Genomic DNA, 16,825 nt, shown 5'->3' with positions numbered 1-16,825 from the left:
ATCTGTCTGCTACCTTCGTTACATTAAATAGGGATTTTGCATTTGGGCCAAGAAAAGCATTGGAGGATTCACTCTTTTTAAGTAATCTTGTTGTAGCTTCAGTATCAATGTCTTCATCGGCATCGGAAGAGATATATTATTGTTCGTTGTTATCTGTGTGTGCGTGTGCGTTTGTGATATACATTTCGAAATTTCAAGTGTGCTTGAAGATGAAGGGCTAAGGCATGGAAATTTTCTTTTAAGTGAATTTTGAAGCATGGTGGATTCCGCAACATCGATATTCCCGGTAACCATTTTTCTTTGAAACCTTTGGTCTTTCAAAAACGAAAGTTCTTTAACAAAGAAAGTATTATATTTAAAAACAATATAAAAATGTCTTGAACAAAACACTAGGCAAACAAGCGTTGAAGAACCAAACAGAGCCACAAAATAAAATAATTTGATTTAAAATCACAAAATGCAGAGCCTACTAAGATCTTAAACATTTATTTGAATTAATGAATGGTTGATTTTAAATTATTTAATTTAGTAAGAAATTTTTTTAGAAGGGCCGAATAAAATATATAAGCATTTTTAAATTACAAAAAAATTAAGTTTCACCGGTATTCCAAATAGTTGGTAGTAAAAATGGGACCGTAATTTAACAGCTTTTACGCTGAAAAAAAATGTCATTAAATCGAACGTTTTTTATTTCATAGCAAAATTTTGGAAATCGCTCCGGTCTAGTGAGTTGATAAATTTAATGCATTCCATAACTGTCGATCATCATTTCAGGAAATTGTAGGACAAAGACCTCGCCAGAAATGGTACAATACAACCCATTCTACAACGTTTGGTTAATGTTGAAATACCAATCGTAACTTGCAAACTTTTGGTAATGCAAGACGCTTTGAAGAATGCAAATATCAGGTGGAATGTCTAACATCACCAAAGGTCATATCACACAAAAAATCTGGCCTACACTAGATTCTATTGGGAAAGAAATTCACACTGATAGTTTTTCAGTTTTGTAGAAGTTGTATGGATAAGGAAGAGGATGAAACAGTTCTTCACCTCATCCTTACATGCCCTGCTCTAGCTTAAAAATACAAGAATTTCCTAGGAGAACTCTTCTATAAAGATTTGAACGATCTCAACAACTACAAATCGGACACATTCAGAGTTACTAAAAAAGTTTATCATCCACAATCCATATTCTTTGAACAACTCCAAACAGCTGACTACATCTGATATTTTTTAAATGTGGTGAGTATGCACATCTTCTTACATATTTTTTTTATCAAAAAATCAAATGGGGTGGCGCAACAGTCCGTTGTGAACCAGGGCCTAGTGACTTACAACTCTCAACTATTCCTGTGTGCGAGTACTGTTGTCAGGAATGGAAGGGACCTACAATTTTAGGCCGAATCCGAACGGCTAGTTTGAGAAAGCACTTTTTCATGACAAGAATTTACTCTTGAAGGATTTGTCAATTCCTCGCAAGAGGCATTACCCGCGAAAATTAATTTTTTTTAAATTAAGGTTGCACAGGCAGGGATTGAACCCAAGACCCCTTGCATGACAGTCCAACGCACTAACCATCATGCCACGGGTACTACTATATTTTTTTATATATGGCATTAATACATATGCTATGTTGGTTCAAAAATTGCAATATCACAGCTTGTTAGGCTAAATGATACCCACCGTCGAATGTGACTCTATGAACTCTATGACTTCTACAAACATTAAAGAATAACAACAACAACATTGCTATCGAAACGACTCCGGCGATAAATCATCGTTGGTTTATTAACGGTAGTTGTCACCGAAAAATTGGAATTAATATTGGGTTAAGAGAACTACAAACATAGCACATCGGGATCGACGAGGACTACGACTATGAAAGTCGTTTCGTTGTTGGTTGAGTAAAATAAAAAAAAAATAAGACATTTTCTGGGGCTCTGCTCTGTGTAAAGTGATCACAAAACGTTTAACATAGCTTTGTAGCACTTGTCCAAGTTTGGGAGATATGGTGCAACTTGTAAGCTACTAAACAGGCATAAATGTCATTTCGATCAGTTGTGTTTTATTTTGAAAATTATTTCCAATGGTTTGTAAATTTGAATATGGAAAAAGAAAAAGTTGTGTTTCTGCAAAAACGTAAGTAAACACATCCTAAGTTGTCTCACAATTATTGCCCAAGCTCTGGACGCAGAGCTTTCCGTAAATAATCTCTAAAATTAATACACAGAACGAAAACAGTCATCCTATTGACTATTTTGGTAGTCAATATGACTATTTTGGTAGTCAATATGACTAGACTATTTGGTAGTCAATTTTCAGCCGATAACAGTCATTATACTGTTTTCGGTTGTCAATTTTGGAATCCGAAATTTTTTTACAATTTGGTAGTCATTATGACAATTTTAGTAGTCAATGTGACAATTTTGGTTGAAGGAAATTGAAACTAAGGTTGTCATATTGACTAATTTGGTAATCAATACGACAACTGCGGTAGTCAATATGAAAACTACGGTAGTCAATATGACAACTGCGGTAGTCAATATGACAATTTTTGTTGAAAGCCGAAATTTAATTTGACTACTGGGTAGTCAATATACCAATCGTTGATTGTCAATTTTGGGTAGTCAATATGACAACCAAATTGTCATATTGACTACCGAAGTTGTTCTATTGACTACTCTTGTTTTCATATTGACTACCCAAAATTGACAATCGAAAATTGTTCTATTGACTATCCAGTAGTCAATTTTTGAAAAAATGATTGTCATATGGACTATTTTGGTAGTCAATGCGACAATTTGGCGAAATTTCAGGTTGACTATCGACGATTGTTAATATGACAACTTTTTTTTCTGTGTAGGTACTATTAAAATAAAGGGTGATTTTTTTACTATTATCTTTTTGGCAACACTGGTTTAAATAGCTGACGCACGTTTCGTGTTTTGTTTTACTGTCAAACATCTTCAGTTTGGTCTATAATTTAACCATGAATCGTCAAACGAACAACGCTTGAAAATTATTGAATTTTACTATCAAAATGCGTGCTTTGTTAAGAAAGTTCATCGCGCGATTCTTGCATTTTATGGTCAATTTAATCGACCCACTGAAGTGGCTATTCGTGCTATTGTGACTAAATTTCAAATCGAATTTACACTGTTGGACATTAAACCATTGACACGCTTACGTAGAGTTCGAACTGAAGAAAATATCCCAGCTGTACCAGTTTTAATGATGATCATCAATTACCGATTTGTCACCGTTCGCAGCACGTTGTTGAAAATTTTGCGATAGGATTTAGGATTTCAAAATACAGCTGGTTCAAGAATTGAATCCGAACAAACTCTGCAACGGACAATTTTTGGTGAATGGGCTCTTGGAAAGTTGGACGAAGATCCACTTTTTTACCGAAAAATTGTTCTCAGCGACTAAGCCCTTTTTTGCCTCAATGGATACGTAAATTAGCAGAATTGTCGATTTGGAGGTGAATATCAACCAGCAGCATTGCAAGAGCTACCAATGCATCCAGAAAAAGTCACAGTTTGGTGCGGTTTATAGGCATCATTATATAGTAATCCTTCAAAGATGATCCCATTTATTCAGAGGCGAGTTCGGTGAACATTTAATTTTACGTTCGGGACCGGTTTTTTGTGGGGCTATGTTAAGGTTCATACACTCAGAGAAAAAAACATTGTTGGTAACTTAACAACTCGCACTTGAAAAATGTTAACATTTTAATTTTTAACTCAAGAACGTTTTCTTAAAACAAGAACTTTTTCAAAAATTCATGAAATCGAAAATTTTAACAAAAGGGAATTATTGTCGAAGAAAATAAAGCTTATATATAATATTAATAAATGGCGAGAACAAAACGATGTAAGTATACCAAATCAAGTGACTATTGTATAAAATTGTAGAATAAAAAAAAAACAAAAGATAATCCATTTTTTGGAAAATTTCTCGCCTAAGAAGCATTTTAAGCAAATTATCTTCTATACAAAATTGTCATTTTAGTGTGAATTAGTGGCATGTTGTGCAAACGACCGTACTTTGTCCATGGTTTCGAGTTGGATTTCATCTGGAACTCTATTGTCGAGCCTTTCTAAAGCAGATAGCATCACTGCCATTTCAAGTTCAGAGTTTGACTTAGCAACTTTTTTGAAAGGCACGGTCTTCGCAGAAGAATTGGTGGAGAAAGGTAGAAAAAAAGTAATGTTGTCTAGTAGTGACCAAACTTCAATTTCAAGAAGTATTGTCGACCATTTCGCTCTAAAAAATATGAAAATGTGTCCAAAAACAATGGAAAATGCAGCAAAAGAGATCAAAAAATATTTCCCCACTGAAGACGAACGTACCTATTATGTACCAAGATGCGGAAAGAAACAACCATAAGGCAAACTTTTCGATCGGAATTAAAATGTAGCGCACAAGCGAAAAAAATCCCTTTGCGAAGCAGGCACAAGTAAGAGATTGAATGTCACGCAAGATTGTTTATCTATTAATTTAATTAAAATGTTTAAATACCATGTATTATAAACCTGTAATATGTAAATAACATTTTTATAAAAAAAAAACAATATTGACAATAAATAATATACCTTTTACAATAACCGTAAATTTGTGTTTAACATTATTCCTTCAAGACCAATTGCAGCAACTTCTTAAGGATAGGATTTCTTCTTACTTATGGGCTTGTTTTTAGACTAAATGATTTTGGTTTCAGGTGAGTATTTAATATTTTGAGGTTTTGAGAAAATTGTATAGGTCTTTGACTATTCTGAAAGAAATGGTTCTTACGACAACAATGTACGTTTTTAAACGTAACGATACCGATAACATTAATTTTTGGCCCAACAATGTTTATTCTTCGTGTATTGAAAATAATGTTCTTGTTTTAAATAGCAAAGTTATTAAATTTTGAGAACCTTATTTTTGGTTTTAAAATAAAATTTTTAAGACTTAAATAACACTTTACTCTCTTAAGTTAAAATAAAAAGTTGTTGGGCAAGTTTTAACCTACATATTTTCTTGAGACAAAGTATAAAACTTTTGGCATAACTATTTTTTTCTCTGAGTGTACCTATACAGACAAGCCCGCTTCAATAGACGCATGGAAGACAACATTGAGGCATATAAATTTAAATTGGACTAGTAGGCCGAAAACCTACGTCAAAAACGCAAGTTTTCCCATACATTTTTGGTAAACCACAAGTTTTCGTAAACAACAAGTTTTATATAAAACCTCTCAAAAACTAGTTGCAATTTAAAGTTGAACTAAACAAACAAACCTTTTGAAAAATTCAGCGCTCAAATTAATGTAAACAAAACAGTTGTTGGCTGCTGTCAAAACAAATATGTATTTCATTTTAAAATAAATTTCGTCGTGGTAAGTAATATTATTTATACAATTTCCTTACAAAATCAGAATTATTACTTTTTGTCGCCCCTTGATGGACAGCGATGCCAACATTAAGAAGATCCTCAGTGCTTTGGACAAGATAGGCGATTATGATTTTGGTACCAATCTGGAACTAGGAATTGACCTTTTCTGCTCTATCAAAGAACAGGAAAGGATTATTGATTAAAGGGTGTTGACGGCAAAGACAAATCTTTAGGAGAATTAAAAAAAAATGAATCTTGAGAGAATACATAGCATATAGAACATTTTCACTGTGTGAAAGCAAGTACATGGATATTTTCGTTTTATCCGCTTCCCAGACGGTGGGTGGTGATATACTGGGAGTTTTATGTATGTTCGTATCGAAACGTTTGTAAAACCACTCAATGACTGGATCCCATTCGTTCTTTTGGTGCTCGTATAGATCTTACATTTCCAGATACTTTAGTTCATTGCAGAGTAATATCGAAAGTTCTGCGGCTCTTTCTGAAATGTTTTTTTATTAATACAAAATTTGACAGTCGGCCGGCGTTAAACAAATTTTAATGTCAAATGAAAACGTTTGGTGTGAACGATTTTCGTATTTTTGAAAACTTTTTGAAGAAAACCCGGTTTTGGGTTTGGTGTGAAAAACCTATAAGCGGATGGATCATTTAAGGCGCAGTCAAGGTCATCATTTGCATTAAATAATCTTCAAAAATTAAATAATATGGACCGTACTATCGATTCAAATAAAGATTTCATGCATTTTTATAAATTGTATGTCTTTTTTTGGAAACAATTTCCTATAGCTTTTAAAAATGACACTTTATAAACGAATAATTTAATAAAAAATTAAAAAAAAAGAGACTCAGATGCAACCTACACTGATAACTTTTCAACCCATCGGTCGTCTTGTCTTGCTTGAAACTTTAACAAAATGTTTCTAACAGGTAAAATAATTTGAAGTCAATATTTCGTTCGTTATCTCAATAATTAATTAGAAAACTGTTTTTTTATTATTTTTGTAGGTCTTCGTGTTTTCTTACAAAAGTTATCGGCTGAATTTTTCTAAGAAATAAACTAAAAATTACCTTCAATATTTTGCATATGATGAAATAGTTTAATTGCAATTTTCACCAATTTTAGTAGCATTTCTTGAAAGTTTTTAGTTGTTATATATAAATAAATACACATTAGATTTTACTAAGACCAATTTTTTACGTTAACAACAATATTTAGCACAGAATGAAATCATTTTTAAGGCAATACCGTCATTTATTCACGAGATATCGAGAATAAAATAACTATTTCAAGATTTTAATTTTTATGAAAAACCGACTGTTGGATTTGTATACAAATTTTTACTGAACGCGAAAACATTATTTTCTAAAACGTGAAACGTGAAAAACCTTAATATTTTGAAGAGAAATATGAGTCAAAAATAAATTTTTACCAACTTTTAGTATATTATTTTTTTATGTTTAAAAAATATTGTCAATTCGATTTTTTCCATAACTTTACTGAATGTTGAAAACTATATTTTTATAACAGCAAATAAGTTTGAAGTCTATATCTTCAATAAACTAATTAAGGTGATGATGAATATCAATTTTGGCCAACTGTTAGTCCTAGGTTTTTAATTTTGTTTGTAAAAAAAATGTCAATTCGATTTTTTTCAAAACTTTACCAGATATCAAAACCGTTATTCTCGTTGCGTAAAACTATTTTGGAGATGAAGTAATTTTTTAAAAAAATCACTTAATTTTCTTGAGAGTATTTTCTACATCTTTCTGCATTATTATCTGTTTAACAAAATTTAAGGCTGGCACGCAGACATTTCTTTAAAAATCTTTTATTTAGATTCTAGGGACGTTGAAACGTCAAAATTTTCAATTTGCCAAATGATCCGATTACATCCTATGGAAAGTTAATAAAGGAACAATTTAACAATACATTTAAAATAATGTATGTATATACTAAAACTAAGCAATTAAACCTTAAAATACGAGTCATTTCTAAAGTACTTTTTAAGAAGGATCGTGTCTTCTCGGTTTCACCAGACGAGGCCGAGACTTTTATCGTCTCGTGACCAGCCCCAAGTATAAGTAATAGATTTCAGCAATACTTTTTAAATATTGCATTATTATTGAATGTTTTTAAGCTCCCAACATACAAGTAAGAAATATATAAATTAGGTGGATCAACAGTCCGTTGAGAACTAGGGCCTAGTGACTTATATATCTCAACCATTCTTGTGAGTACTGTTGTCAGGGATGGAAGGGACCTAAAATTTTAAACCGAATCCGAACGGATAACTTGGGAAAGCACTTTTTATGACAAAAATTACTTTTGAAGGATTTGTCAATTCTTCGCAAGGGACAATACCCAAAAAAACTTTAGCATGATAGTCCAACGCACTACCATCATGCCACTGGTACTACTAATATACCAGCAAAAGTACTCCATTTACCAAGATGGGAACCTTTCGCACGTTTCAATCTCCAAAACCCGTTTGTTTACATTTTTGGATTTGTAATTTTGACAATTATTAGTCCATGAATAGATGTGAAAAAAAGGCGCCGAAAGCTATCGACAAAATGGGGAGGTTGATAAGTTTTTTTTCAGGTTTTTCTTTTTATTTTTTCCGATGAAAAAGTCAGTTTTAAGCTTTCATTTGATAGCGAAATAATGTAAATTTTTCTTGAAAAAAGCATGTGCAACTTCAGTCTAATATCATTCACTCATTTACAGCAATCACTACGAAATTTATTTAAATTTCATAATTAACTTCGGATTATTGTATCAAAGATGCGTTCGAAGAACCATCAAGTTAAAGGTGCGAGCGCAATTTATTGAATTGAAATATTTTGTTTGCAAGTAATTTAAAACTGTATCAATATAATTAATTCAAGTATATTTATAGTTTGTTTTTAGTGGTTTAAGCTTGCAACTATTTTCCAATTCCATTTTGACTAATAAATATTAAATTTAAAAAAAGAGTTATAATCGAGAAATACCTCATCTATAACATTCTTGATTGATGGAAGCATACATCTTTTTGCTATCAAAAACAACTATGCATCAAAGGAACACCAATGTTGAAAAAAAAATAGTCAGAACGATTATAGCGAACCTATTCAATAAATTCAGAGCAAATAAAATGAAAATTTTGACGTTTATCATAAAATGAAAACGTCAAAAAATCGTTCTGAATTGATGCACAACTCATTCAATAGATCATGTAATCGACATGAATGTTTTATTGTTGAAGCACAAAACTTTCTTTTAGCGAATTCCCACAGTTTAACGCAAAATACAATTTTCATTCATTCCTTAAAAATGTTAAGTTACCAAAGTTCAAGTATACTTTTTATTTTTTAAAGTTAATGTTTAGTAAAAATGCTGCTAATAATGAAAACAAATTAATGAATTTTACGTATATGTTTTTGTTTTTCCTAATTATAATGAATACTACCGTAGATTACTTTTTATAAATGCAGAACATCGAAGAAAATATACATAAACAATAGTTTTCAGATATAAAGTAGAGTTTAGCTTAGAAAAACATTTTTAAGAAAGCCAATAATATTTAAGTCATGTTCATTAAAGAAATTTCCGCTTCGGAAAACCTTCATCAACTTCTTAGAAAAAAATTTAGCATTAATTGCAGCCAATTATTGGGTGTTCGGTTTCCCCATATTGGAATAAGAAAAGTAACTTAAATCTATTTATTGCACTCATTTAGTTGGTATTGTGTGTAACCATATTGCCTATTTCTATTCCTTAAAGATGGTTTACACAAAGCAACTTATTTTTAAAACTTGGTTCCCTCAAATTTGTATTCCAAAATCTAACTACAGATAAAATTCTTGCTCTTACATAGTCCCTCAAAAAGAAACTTTCAGGAATATTTCTGCAACAGACAAAACTAAAATTTGGTCTTGCAATTACCGAACTGCTTAAATGATGAAAATACTAATCTAATTGAGGAATCTGAACTATCTAAAGTTGGCAGTGAAACTTCACAAGTATGTTTCTCGTAGCATTGTCTGTACAAAAAAATACGGAGGCACCCGCCTATTGTTTCCACCTGAACTTCTAACTTCGGCAAAAAAATGCTATAAGCTGCTTTAAGCAAACTACCGCTGAAAAAATGTTATGTTTGTTGTTTTACAAAGTATTGAGTTACACTTTTCTCCATTCCCACTTATACTTAATAAACAAAAAACAGCACTAATAAATCATTAAATATGTATTTGGTCAATCTTATTTTATTTAATATACATTTGCAACATTTATTTGGATTGAAATTAAAAAGCTACACAAATCTTTCAATTTCAACCTGCACTTCACATTTTGTTGGTTGGGATTGTTTCGTTTTTTAACGAAGGCCAAAATGGAGCATTTAGATGTGCCTGAGGACTAAAATAAAACATTTGATGGACCGGAACACTAAATGTGAGAATGTGTTTGGTTTTTGCATCATTTCACGCACACTTTCTCACATGTAGTTTGCAGTTAGCTTGTTGGCAAACCGAAATGTCAGTCTGAGATTCCGATCTTGGTAATGGAGTATTTTTGTTGAGAACATGGAAAGACCACTTCTCCAAATTATATATCGGCGATGACGAACCCAATTCGGCTGCAAGGGAGATAGAACCACTCGACCTAGGCGATTCTACCTACCTGACCTTGACGAAGTGAAGATAGCTGTATCTAAACTGAAGTCACTTAAAGCTGTTGGAGCTGACAGCATCGCTGCAGTCTCCTTAACATTGTATATAAGATCCTCTCTGCCGTATTATGTGAGCGTGTAAACCTGTTCGTCAACAACCTGATAGGTCCTTATCAGTGTGACTTCAGACAAGGAAAGTCCTTTATCGACCAAATAATCCCACTACGGCAGATCTTGGAGAAAACGCAGAAACCTTAAATCGATACCCACCATCTCTTTATCGAATTTAAAGCCGCGTATGAAAGCATCTATAGGGAAGAGCTCTACACAGCAATGTGTAGTTTTGGCTTCCCGGTCAAACTTATCCGTTTGTGCAAAATGAGGATTAAGGTCATCAAAGATCTCAACGTATTTCATGTCAAAAAATGTTTTAGACGAGAGGTCATGCGACTTCTTCAACATCGTTCTGGAAAGAATTGTGTTAAAATCAACCGTCAACACTAGAGGCACAATCTTCCAAAGGTCCATCCAATTACTCGGATATGCCGATGATATTGACATAATTGGATGATCAAAACGTGATGTCAGTGGAACGGTTTAAAACATTGCGACGGCGGCCTCGAAATGTTCTTCTATAGCGTCTTCTTATAACTTCTTAAGGATCCCTTATAAGAATCCTAGGCTTGTGGCATGGGCTCGGTCAAAGAGTTTCTTACATTCTCTTGTGAACGAGTCTAGCTTGAGGCCCACCATTATGGTTTCCTTTTTCCTCTTATGTGTACATGTGGACATTGCTTGGACAGCAGATTTAAAATTTGACAAAGACAAAAATCGAACTTAAATACAAAATAAAGAAACACAACTTATTTATTCTTACATTTTTGCAATTATTGACATTTTTCCTCCTTAAGCGAGAAAACTGTTTAAATTGGGATTTTAAATTTTATATCATCAGTACTATATATGGTTTGTGTATTGAATAGAAGAAAATATTTATATTAAATTTTGCAGTTAATAAATATGATTCACAGTATTATTTTTAATAAAGATTGGAACCAGTACTACTTATAACTATATAACATTGTTCTTGCTTCGGCAGAACATATACTAAAATTGGAACGATACAGAGAAGATTAGCATGGCCCCTGCGCAAGGATGACACGCAAAATCGTGAAGCGTTCCACATTTTTTTTTGAAATTTCTATTCATTCTGACAAATTGATTAACACAATAAAATTCAAATATATTTTTAATTATAAGAAATTATTCTAAATATTTGAATAGAATCTTTTTTATAATCAATATCCCAAATATTCGACATTTAAGTTTCCAAATTTGTGAATCTTATTCTAAGTATGCTTCGTAAAATCAACAAGAAATTCAGGAAAAAGAACGACAATGACCTTCCGAGTCTGAAACTCCAAAGAACCGAAGAGAACAAAGACGAACTTAGGACAGTGCAAATAGATCCAGAAGAAGTCATCTTTGACGATGACTTTTAGATAATTGAAGATCCGCAGGAAATATTGGAGGCTGTGGGAGCTGCTTTCCAGCAAGTGTACAAGGTGACCTGGAAAAAAGAGCAATACTTAATCACTTTTACCTCCGTAATGAAATCACACATTGGCGATCTGAGAACTGCGGTTTCATGCGGTTCAATGACGATTCCTTGGCAAATGCCACAATCGCCGAGCAAACGGGACCAAGTCCCTTGTTAGTGACGAAGGTTGAGCTTCAGCTCATCTTTAATTCAATAAAAAATAAAAAGTCAGCAGGTGTCGACGGTATATCCAACGTTGTACTAAGACATTTACCGATGGAAGCAATTGACATATACACCACGCTCTTCAATAATGCACTGAATAATGCATATTATCCAGTGCATTGGAAGACCGCTGTGGTTCATCCTCTCCCGAAAAAGGGAAAGGACAACTCCAACCCGTCACATCTTCGGTCGATAAGTCTTCTTCCAAGCATCAGCAAAGTTTTCGAAAAGATCATTAATAGGGCTCTGACTAAGTGGGCTGCGGACAACAAAATTATTCCGGATAATCAGTTCGGGTTCAAGGCGGGTCATGACACAATTCATGCTGCGTCTAAACTCGTTTCTGATATCAAATGGAATAAATCAAAACAACAATGCACAGGTGCTGTTCTGGTTGATTTGGAAAAGGCCTTTGACATCGTATGGTTAGAGGGTCTTTACCTAAAACTAAGCAGGCTTGGCATTAGCAAGCCATTGTTGTACATACTTTATGATATGCTTAACAGTAGAAAGTTTGTTGTCAAAAGTGGCAATGTAACTTCTACCACAACATTCTTAATTAAAAATGGTCTTCAACAGGGAGCGGTGAATTCGCCGATTCTCTTCAGCATTTACACCAGCGATCTGATAGGTAGTCTTACAAAGGCAATTGCGTACGCCGACGATCTAATTGCGTACAGAACGGCCCGAAAGGTTGAGGTTATTAGAATTCTCTTGCAGCGTGATTTCGACAAGATTCAGCGATATTGCGACGACTGGAAACTGAAAATAAATGTCCAGAAGTCAGAGACAATTCTGTTCCGGACTCCGTTGGCCAGGGCCACGAGGGATACGTGTAAGAATTGGCGCAAGATGGTCATCGATGATCTTTACAGTCAGCCATAAGCGAGCAAAAGTGTAGTGAAGTACCTCGGTATCTGGTTAGATCAGTGTTTATATTTCAACATACATATAAATGCTGCTCTGACCAGGGCCAGAGGAGCCTTCGCTCTGACGAAACGGCTGTTTTTTAGCAGTCGGCTTGACCCCAGAGTGAAGGTAATTTGCTACATGGCCCTCATACGGCCAATGATCGTTTATGGTTGTCCTGTGTGGTTCAACGTTGCCCCTTCCCAGATGGATAAGTTTCGGGTGTTCGAGCGGCAGTGTTTACGACGCTGTACCGGCTTATTTCGAACAGCCGAGTCTTCTTATGTGCATTACTATTCTAACGAGGTCCTATACAACGGGGCTCGAATCAATAGAATTGACAATTTCGAGATAAAACTCGTTCGAGGTCACATTGCAAGAGCTATGTCTTCGACCAACAATTTAATTTTCGGGGAGTCATGGCACAAGGCGGGGCAGAGCTCCTTCGGTTCAGTAGGGCTGTGTCCGAGCGGGACCGAACTGATAGGGTGAAGCAGGAGAACCAGTTTTGGTGGCTTCAATCGGCACTTGATAGTGGGTAGTCGGGATGGGGTTTTAAGCCTTGGCCGGCTTACATACTTGTTTAATAGTATTAGGGTTTAGTTTTGAGTAGAATATTTATGGTGGCACGAAAAAAAATACGAAAAAAAAAACAAAAAAAAAATATTAAAAAAACTTTTAAAAAAAAAATAAATAAAAACAAAAAAAAAAGACAACAAAATATGAAAAACAAAAATGTTAGATAGTTAGATTTGCTGCTGTGGTTGTTCTAGTTTTAAGTAGTTTATAGGTAGAATAGGTAGTTTAAGTTAGTTTTAAGTTTTATTTAAGGACATTATTTTAAGTAGTTTGTAAGTAAAAATAAAAAAGGATATTAATATTGGTTTTTTTTTCAAATTTTCTAATAAATACAAAAATAAATAAAATTTAAATGAATTAAAATATATCTTAGGGCCGAAAGGCATTAGTTTTAAGTGTTATAGTTTAACTTAGAGTGTCCGTATGGGACCATTAAGTTAGTTATAAGTTATGGATAATTAGGTTAGTTTTATGAATTTTTTTAGCTTTAAGAATGAATTAATAAAAATGGATTTAAAAAAAAAAAGTCTGCAGTTAGCTTGTAGACAAACCGAAATGTCAGTCTCAGATCCCCATCTTGTTAAATGGAGTATTTTTGGTTTAATTTGTTACTTTCGTTTTGCCTTCGGATACGTTTTTGACATATTGGGTTATGATGTTCCTAGATTTTTTCGTCGTCGAAAGATCGAAATTGAAATTGGTATATGAAATGTTCCAGATTTTTTAAGTTTAATTTTGACAATAGGGGTACTCGTGGAGCAGCGTAAACTGTCAACATTTGTCACGGCCACTTTTGGCAAAAAATGGTAAATTTACAAAATTACAAAACATTTTTTTTCTTTCTAGCGCCATTTGTTAAAAAAAAATAGAAAAATTGTTTTTTTTTTTTACCAAAATTGAAGCTTTCTACATCATTGTTTTTAATTTTGTGGTCAGAAAAACCTAAACAAAATATTTAACTTATGTCGTTTTCTAATTGCTCTTGAAATGTTTGTGTAAAAATCTCAGATTTGTTCTGGCAATAGTGTTATGATATGTTAAAAATGTCCAATACTCAATAATATTAATAACAATCTGTTCCGATCTTCAAAATATAAAAAGGGTCGCAGACATGAAAAAATATTAGAATAAAAAAACAATTTCTAACCATACGCTTGGTTGGGGAAGCAAATTGTCTTTGAAATTGACCAAATGAAAAATGAAGAAATAAAAAAAGAGCTGCTTGATGCTTAGGTTCAAAGAATATGTTGAAAAAGACTGGGCAACAACAAGCTAGCAAGTTTGCAGTTCATAGAACGTAACGTCAACTTCAAGCCATTGGCAGAAAACTACAAATGTTTAAAATGTAGAAGCCTTTCATGCAATGGTTGTTGTCCAAGGTTTGACAGTTGAGAATGTCAAAAGTATGTTGACATTTCTGTTCAGTAAGTTTCGGAAATTCATTATGAATTGTCAAACGCCAGAGCAACACTTAAAGGTTACGGAAATTTACTATTTAAAAAATAAATCGGTTCCTGAAGTTCGTACAGAACTTGGTCCGAAGAATTGTGTTAAGGTAGTAAATTTCATTTCTCGTTAAATGGGCCCAAGACATTCGTCAAGCCATTAACGAAAGATCGTTATTGACGGTCAGATTTATTGGAAAACTATGTTATGTTAATTTTGGACGCGGCTTATCGATTTTGAATTGTCTTGAATGATAACCCACTGATATTATTGGATAAAAGACTTAACGCAATATGCTATCCATCCAATGCCCTTTCGATTTAACGTTGTGTCAAAGCCTCTTTCGTTTGGTCAGTTGTCTTCGCCGTAAGTCGTCGGTTAACGTTTATAAGGCTTATGTTCTTAATCTTAAGCTGCACGTTACGCGGATTGTACATACCCGTTGAAAGAAAACCGCTCCGATTATCGGTTTCAATATTTACATAATTAAGGAGTCCCACCCAAGTACATGACAGCTGTAATATTTATGACATATTCATTTTTCTAAAAATAAAATTCTATGCTATCTCAAGCTGCGTGTAAGTAGAGGTTCCAAACATTTTCTAAAAGGAATCATTGCATATGCAATGATTTTTAGTCTTCTTTAACGCTAAGTATTGAATTCGAGTTATAAAACTTTTCTTCTAATGATATATAAGAAAACTGTATATTTGTAAAACTTTATTCTAAATATGAAAATATTTCAATAAAATAAATACCTTAGAAAATGCCGAACATCTTTAACCATAATAACCCTTATACTTATGTTGACAAAACCATTTTAGTTCTTAAAAACATAAAATATTAATTTATCACTTCCGTTTTGTAAACCCCTTTTGTAATTCTTAAAATAACCAAATTATTTCCATAAATGACACTGTGGTATCCCTAATGGTCTTAAAAAGGTCAACTTCTGGTTAACTGATGTGACATTTTCTCTACTTTTTCGAAAATAAAGAAACTCATTGAAAATATTCGAAAAATACCTTAGTTCCTTCTTTACATGCTGATGATGGGTGTCCACACTACATTTATCTATACATTTTTGTCCTTCGACCTTACCCGCAAAGATTATAGATCCACAAGGTTCAGTTTAGTCCACTCTCCTGTCCAGCCGAGATAGAAATGGGTACAAATGTAAGTCCATATGTTGAGAACGAGAGAAAACCAACCACAAGTTCCTTAATACGTCCTCAAGTCAAACAAGTGTCTAACTTTTCAAGGCATTCTCTCTCTTTGCCTTGATGCCGAAGCATTTTGATTTATGGATATTTAACCGCATTTATGTGCGTCTCATGATGGTTTTCCCTGTTTTGTACTTCTTTTTTTTTGTTCTCAGCCCTTTGGTGGCGAATTTTCCATCCCTAGGGATATCCAAGAATGGGATACACTAAATATGTTGCTTTTTGGTCGCTTTTGTGATGCTTGGTGCTCTATACCTTCTGCTGTGGTATTTTCCTGTTGTTCCGTTTTCACTTTCTCACTCGTAAATGTCGTTTTGTGGTTTATTTTACTATTTTCTCGGAGTTTCAAGGCGAAAAAAGGGGTTGAACTGGTTGAGGTCTCGGGCTCCTGGGGGAGTCGACATTCGACATACCATATCAAAGGCATGTGGTTATGTGGATGGAATGAAGCCACTTCAATGATATCGTTTAAGGGAATTTTTATGCGCGGTTTATTGACAGTTTATGTTGGTAATGAAAATGGATATGTTTAGATGTGATTTTGGTTGAGAGGGTGTGGTTGTCAATTTAACCCTATTATAACGATTATACACATAGAGAAGGCTAACTGTATTAGAAGGGTGTGATTTTGATTTAAGATGATTCTATTTTTGTGGAATTGATGATATTATATTATGTACATCTAATAAAAACCTTTTTGAAAAAGATTGAACCTTAAGTATGTTATTAGAATGCAACAGTTTCTTTCTTTTATTTTCTATGAATTTCGGTTCCAAGCAATTCAGAAAACGAATAATTTGGGAACTGGTAATAAAAGTAAAACTCTGAAAACTGGCTTCTGGTCG

The 16,825-nt window shown here is 33.5% G+C and overlaps 1 non-coding gene across 1 annotated transcript; it reads left to right on the top strand.

Annotated features, from left to right (window-relative positions):
* Window positions 1-11,141: 11,141 nt before the first annotated feature.
* On the top strand, window positions 11,142-11,248 carry LOC129943617 (U6 spliceosomal RNA). Its single transcript, XR_008781329.1, has one exon. It is a non-coding gene; the product is annotated as a U6 spliceosomal RNA (small nuclear RNA).
* The last annotated feature ends 5,577 nt before the right edge of the window (window positions 11,249-16,825 follow it).

This window comes from Eupeodes corollae, chromosome 1, assembly GCF_945859685.1.
Source record: "Eupeodes corollae chromosome 1, idEupCoro1.1, whole genome shotgun sequence".
NCBI classification, from domain to species: domain Eukaryota; kingdom Metazoa; phylum Arthropoda; class Insecta; order Diptera; family Syrphidae; genus Eupeodes; species Eupeodes corollae.
Note: the sequence above shows the minus strand (reverse complement) of the source record. Positions and strands in the feature narration are given on the sequence as shown.